We start from the raw sequence: 8,053 nt of genomic DNA, 5'->3' as shown, positions 1-8,053 counted from the left end.
ATGTCCTATTTATATACAAACAAATCTTATAACTAACTTAATAACTGAAAGTTAACAAACTAACAAATTATGCAACTACACTAAAACTAGTTAACACTTTCTACATCATGTTCAACAACAAGTCTTCATTTTTTTAATTGTTGATGAATGTTCGTGCATCAATGTCTTTGTTGAAGCCTTGAAATATTTTGTCGAAGCCATAAATTCTTATAGAGAAGCTTCAAGGGAGATAACATTTGAGGAATATGCTAAACCTTTGTTAATATTTTGCCACAACATCTGTTGATCTTGAAAATTTGAAGGTTCAAAAATATTTTACTGTAACCTATTTAAGTTACCTGCATGGTTGTCGTTAGCCGCTTAATTACCCCAAGAAAAGTTAGGATACTGAAACCATCCTGAATTATAGGTGTTAGAGTAGGCGTTATTGTTGCTTCTATCTAAATTGCCCATGAAATTGATAGACTCTTGATTTTTGGGCATTCACTCTAATGGTGGTTACCGTGACAAAAAATATGTGCCGAACTGGATGCCTTGACTTCTTTAACCTCGTTGGAACGTTGCAGATTTTTCAACATAATTGTTATGCTAGAAAGTTGGATGGACATTGAATCTTTTGGAGTCTAGTTAAATACCCCTGATGCCTTCATTCTAGTTCGAAGCCTTGTAGATAGGAATTGATAATCATTGTTGGCTATCCTATTAATGATATCAAAGGCTTCCTTCGGTGACTTATCAAGCAAAGTGCCATTTACCGAGGCATCCAACACCATACGAGTGGGTACGTTGACTCCATTATAGAACATCACTACTTGTGTCCAGTTATGGAACCCGTGGTTGGTACATTTACGAAGAAAACTCTTGTATTGATCCCAACACTCATACATAACTCTTTATCACCCTGGAGAAAACTTGCGATGTCATTGCAAAGTTTCGTGTGCATGTTGGGTGGATTATACCTTAGCAAAAAGAAAAAATTGCAAGAGTAAACAAATAAAAATTGCTAAGGTAAAAACTAGTTGCAATAATCAGTAAATTAAAGTTTCTAAGGTGAAAAATGTTTGAGTTCTGAATATAGACTAACAACCTCACACAATCAGACTTCTAATAGAGCACTTGGGTTAGATTTGCTACGGCGAGAAATTATTCTATGCCTAGAGTGAACAAAATATGCTATGCCTATGTTGCCTGACATGATTTACTAAAGTGTTCCTAAGCTATGTCTAGTATGGAACTTAATACAACTATTGCCACGACAATAACTCTCGGCGTAAACAGTGACCTAAGCTTATCGATTAAGTACTATCCCTTTTAGTTGCTTGAAACCCTCTCATTATCTCTAAGGTAGATTAGAACTTCACCATACCAGATTAGTTGCCTTGTTCACATATATCTAACCTAACTATCTCGATATTAGGTATCAACTCCTACAAAAATGATACAAAGACTAGGAATATTATGCCAAGGCACCAGACAATCTCTCAAAGGCTTTTACAGTGATAAGGCATATGATTAAAATAGTGAACAAGACAACAATAAACATAAATATAATTAATCATCCATTAAGCATAAAATAAAGTATCATCCAAACGTCTCAAACACCAAATAAAATAGTTCATGGTATGGCTAAAACCATCCTAAAATATTTATTAAGTATAAGTCCATAAAAGATAAGAAATGAAGAGAAAGGAGAAGGAAACTCCTAAAAATAGATTTGTTGACATGACATTAGACCACCATCATGATTGCTTCAGTGCGCTAGCCTCTCTCGAGGTCCTAGTCGTTACTCTGGCAAAGCTTAGCTATAAAGGACACCAATGAAGGATGAGAGGGGAACAGTGGAGAAGAAGGTGTTGCAACCACCTTTTCCAAAGCTTTTAGGGTATGTGAGAGTGGGGTTTTTCTCAAAATGGTGGGCATAATGTGCTATTTATAGTGGGAAACTTCTAGGGTTTAATTCCCTTGAAATTCCCCCAACTACACTTGAATTCATGCCCATTTGTGAATAATCGCACAAAATTTGAATCATCAAATATTTTCCTCCTCGGTCATTTCCTATCACTTGTATTATCACAATCAGCACACAACCCTTCTCATCAGTAGCATCAGTTTTAGAGAAAACCTAGCTGAGGTAAAACTTATCCACCACATGCATGAAATATCCTAAAAGCAACTAAAATGCTATGAAAATGACTTTTGGACAAGCAACGACTTTTAGACACACAATAACTTAAGTAAAAAGACTTAAAATATAGTCTTTTTAAAGAGTTATTAGATACATGATCAAATAAATTTTTGAAAATACTAAAGCAACCCTTAAGCTTATCAAATAGATCATCGATCCTCAGAAAAGGGTACTTTTTTCTTCACCGTCTTTTTATTCAGCTGACGGTAATCTATACATAGTATCATCATCCATCTTTCTTTTTAACAAATAATGCCTGTGCACCCCACGGATACACACTCGGTCTAGAAAAACATCAATCAAGTAGCTCTTGTAGTTATGTCTTTAACTCTCTGAGTTCGGTTGGAGCCATTTGATATGGAGCCATTGAAATAGGCACAGTACCCTGAAAATATCAATCTTGAACTCCACTTCTCAATCAGGATGTAATCCGGGTAATTCATCAGAAAATACATCTAGAAACTCCCAAACTATTGGAGTATCTTCCAACTTAACCTCATATTTTTTATGTCAATTACATTTTCAAGAAACGTTGTGCAGCCTTTTGCCATCAATTTTATTGCTGTCACTACTTATATCATGTGGGGTAATGATTTCTCTTTTTCTCCAATTACAATTATTTCTGAGCCCTCATCATCTTTCAGAAATAATCGCTTCATATGAAAATCAACCCATCCATAATACAGAGATAACCAATCCACACCCAATATGATATTGAACTCGTCAAATGGTAATTCCATAAGATTTTCCAGGAATACAAACCCTTGAATCTTTATCGGACAATTTCTACTAATTCGTTTAACTCTAGCATTATGACCCAGTAGATTCATAGTTATCATATTGTTATTGATGGGTTTTAACGGAATACCTTTATCTCTAACTAATTTTGAACTAACATAAGAATGCGTAGAACCTGGATCAATTAAAACAAATACAGACTAATCATACAGATAGAAAAATACAAGATATAATCTTTGGGTCATCACGATCCTCCCTAGTCTTGTTGTTATAAATTATGGGCAGAGCACGAACATCGGACTGGGAAATGGTCTCTAAATATCCCCTCCATTTACCTCTACCTTGACCACCTCGTTGAGATACTTCTACAGATCTCTTTGTCAGTACAGATCTCTCTCACCATCAGGCAATCTCTAATAAAGTGTCTAGTGTCTTCACAGTCGAAACAAGCTCCAAAATATCTGTACAAACTCTAGGGTAAGTTTTCTACACTACTGACATGGTAATATCTGACCCAGTGACTAAGCTAATCAACTAGCTCTAGTATCTTCCATTTGATTTTGTCGGCCTTTATCTTTTGTCTGAGATCTCTTCTTACTAGAAGCACCATCTTCTGACTTATTCTGGTTCTGAGAACATGTACCTCGACCTCTTTTAGACTAAGATGAGGATGATGTTGCTCATCTGTTTGTTTTTATTCTATATTCAATCATAATTTTTTCATTCAGTCTAGGACAAAGACCTCGAATAAACTTCTGGCACACATCTCTCTCTGAAGGAATCAACTCTAAAATATATCAAGTAAACTTATTAAACTCACATTCATACTCATATACAAATCTTTTACCCTGAATGAGATTGAAAAATTCATGTTTCATTTGAGTAATAAACTACTCCCCGATATACTTTTTCTGGAAAGCCTTATGAAATAACTGTCAAGGAATTTGGTCTAGAGGTACACGCGTCACCATATTTGTCCACGAAATTTGAGACTAGCCTCAAAATAACGAAAATATACCCTCTAGTTTTTCCTCATCAGAAAACTGAATATTTTCTAACATGATCTTAACATCATTCAGCCACATATCTACCATAATCGGGCCTTCATTTGCTTCACCTTTAAAATCAGATGCCCCTAAACTTTTTAATTCTTTTAGAATTGACACTATCGGGGCTGGAGGAGAAGGACTAGGTGGAGGCAGAGGAGGGGAGGTTTTACCACTGGATGATATCAAGCAAAAATAGTCTCTAATGTCTGTAGAAATGACCCTTGATCTGAGCTGGCACTCCCTAATATGACTGTGCTCTCTGTTGATCAGACTGTGTGTGAGGTACATGCTCTACTTAGTTGCTACCACTATATGTTCCCTCAGGAACCTCTTGTTCAGTAGCTTATCTCGAGCCTTTCGAATCTGACATCTAAACATTAATCACATAACATTATGTTAGTAATTAGCAACATTACAAATAAAATCATCAAATCATACCAGATCAGTAATTTTAACATCCTAATGGCATGTACACATTTTCCACATAACATAAGCTCAGTTTAGGTCGATAATCAGCTAAACCTGCATCTCTGTTACCAATGAATGCAACAATCGTAAACAGTACAAGTATTGAAATACAAGTTAAAGATTTTACATCAACTTTGCAGACTTTCATTAACGTGTATACTAAAAATTTTGTTTCATTTTAAAACATTTCTAATTCAACTTTAAAATTGTTTACTTAATTACATGAAAACATAAAATAATATTTAATCATGGAAAAACAAATTCGATTTTAGGCAGTAATTAGATTGTTTGCTGATGTTTCATAAACTATTTAAAACTGCTTAAACACTGCTTAATTTCCAATCAATTTAAAACATTATAATATATTACATATATTCTATGTATTCATAAATACAAATATAACTATACTAAACATATTAATATGGTTCTAGTTTACTATTATAGTCAACTCCGAAAGCAAACTAATAACATAAATATACATGTCACCAATAGCCAAAAGTAACATCAGAGATGTCTTACTGATACTGATAATATAGATGATGTCCAAAAGATGCTTGGGGGCTCCTCATTGCACGTCCTTATCTCTATCATAACCTATGCATGAAAATCATCATGCGTTATGTATAACTTAGTGAGGCATTAATAAACTATGGTGAGATAAAACATAAGATATTATAAAACGTTAAAATATTAATATAAACTTAAATAAAACATTAAACTTTCAAACTAACTTATTCAAGCCAATTTCTTCATCATAAACCTGAAAATAAAATTAATCTCATGATTTTATCCAAAATCATGAAAAACATTATCAGATACAATACTCATTTCGTATTTCTTCCCATTCAGACAATTTTGTAACTTTAATAATTCATTTTATTAGCTCAAAGTATATTTAAGAGAATTCAAGCTACGCGAGTCAGACGAGTGTGCGCAGTAAGCAATCACGACGCTATCATTAGAATCAGAATATGCACTCCAAGTACAATCATATCATTTGCACCGACAGTGCTATACGTAATGTACCAGATACAAAATTAGAATCTCTCCACCTTATGACATGCCTATTGTACCTACCACTCTCAATACAACATACAATGGGCTTTCAAATCACATTTTATTTATCCAATCATCATCATTTTGTAATTTGGAATCATTTGAAATTCATTATCATAAAATCGTACTTGGACAGTTCGTTCTCTAAACCATCCATAAATCTTTTATAAATCTTTATAAAAACACCAATGAAATAATCCATTTTTAAAATAGAAAACATACTTTAAGATACTACGAGTTTAACTTATCGCAAGTCGTCCTCATTCAGAATAATTAAATAAATAAATGCTCTCACATTTTCCTCACTAAAAAACTTTTATACAATAATCCTTTTATCGCGTACTTTTTCTTCTCCATTCGAATCATGGGATTTGTCGTTGTTTGACAATATCACATAATAACACAAGATATCTGAACTATATGTTAGTATCATATTAACAAGCGTTAACTTTAATAATATAAAAGTCTATAAATAGAATCGATACTAAATCGATAACAAACTAGATCATATTTCCATCATAAATTTCATACTTCCAAAAAGCCTTATTCGATTCCATAAATATTTATTTTCATTATCAATCATTCAACATTTTCCAATTTTCACAATCAAGCCACTAATTATGAATTCTTTTTAGAAAACATATCAACCTTTCCATTTGATTCATAATGATCCTTCAAAATTATGATTGTTTCACATAATTTACTAAAATTTCCAACACCTTGATATATACTCGTATCAATTCTCAAATATTTGAAAACTTATAATTTTATCCTCATTTACTTTAGAGTTTTTGAATTCAACCATCCACTTTAATAAACTTGTAATTTGGTTCCAAACAACTTTCTAACGTAAAATTCCAACATTTCAATATTGAAATTCAACATTGAACACCCAATTAATACATTTACGCAATAATATCCCATAATTGTCAAAATATATAAAATAACCTTTTCCTATTTCAAGCTTCCAAATTGATCCAAATCAATCTTCAAATCACATAGAGCACATCTAATGTCAATTCTAGACCATAAGAAAATTTTCAATATTTCTCCCTAATTTTCCATTTATGGAAAAATGCTTCAAGTAATCTAGGGCTTGATTTCCATTCAATTTCAAGCATGAATTCAACTTCCTTGCATAAAATTGTTGCTATTATAATTATCACATGTTGCGTGTTGTGAGTACTATAAAATTATACGCAAATAATGTGCAAGTATAATGTACCAAATGTACCAGATACAAAATTAGAATCACTCCACCTTATGACATGCCTATTGTACCTACCACTCTCAATGCAACGTACAATGGGATTTCAAATCACATTTTTTTTATTCAATAATCATCATTTTGTAATTTGGAATCATTTGAAATTCATTATCATAAAATCGTACTTGGGCAGTTCGTTCTCTAAACCATCCATAAATCTTTATAAAAACACCAATGAAATAATCCATTTTTAAAATAGAAAACATACTTTAAGATAATACGAGTTTAACTTATCGCAAGTCGTCCTCGATCAGAATAATTAAATAAATAAATTGCTCTCACTTTTACCTCACTACAAAACTTTTATACAATAATCCCTTTCTCGCATACTTTTTCTTCTCCATTCGAATCGCGAGATTTGTCATTGTTTGACAACATCACATAATAACACAAGATATAAGAACAATATGTTAGTATCATATTAACAAGTGTTAACTTAATAATATAAAAGTCTATAAAATAGAATCGATACTAAATCGATATCAAACTAGATCATATTTCCATCATAAATTTCAAACTTCCAAAAATCCTCATTCGATTCCATAAATATTTAATTTCATTATCAACCATTCAACTTTTTCCAATTTTCACAATCAAGCAACTAATTATGAATTGTTTTTAGAAAACATATCAACATTTCCATTTAATTCATATTGATCATTCATCATGATGATTGTTTCACATAATTTACTAAAATTTCCAACACCTTGATATATACTCATATCAATTCTCAAATATTTGAAAACTTATAATTTTATCATCATTTTCTTTAGAGTTTTTAAATTCAACCATCCACTTTAACGAACTTGTAATTTGGTTCCAAACAACCTTCTAATGTAAAATTCCAACATTTCAATATTGAAATTCAACATTGAACACCCCAATTAATACAATTATGCAATAATATCCCACAATTGTCAAAACATATAAAATAGCCCTTTTCCTATTTCAACATTCCAAATTGATCCAAATCAATCTCCAAATCACATAGAGCACATCTAATATCAATTCTAGACCATAGGAAAATTTTCAATATTTCTCCCTAATTTTCCATTTATGGCCAAATGCTTCAAGTAATCTAGGGCTTGATTTACATTCAATTTCAAGCATGAATTCAACTTTCTTGCATAAAATTCATGCTATTCTAATTATCACATGTTGCGTGTTGTGAGTACTATAAAATTATACGCAAATAATGTGCAAGTATACACAATCGGTCAAGTAATAAAGTGATGAGTGAGTATCGTCTCCACAGGTATTGGTGGAAATTACAAAGTTGAACCAAAGCAA

The sequence above is a fragment of the Hibiscus syriacus genome, unplaced genomic scaffold (genome assembly GCF_006381635.1).
Source record: "Hibiscus syriacus cultivar Baekdansim isolate YM2019G1 unplaced genomic scaffold, ASM638163v2 tig00110641_pilon, whole genome shotgun sequence".
Taxonomy (NCBI): Eukaryota; Viridiplantae; Streptophyta; class Magnoliopsida; order Malvales; family Malvaceae; genus Hibiscus; species Hibiscus syriacus.
The sequence above is the reverse complement of the archived record's forward strand: the minus strand, read 5'-3'. Positions refer to the sequence as shown.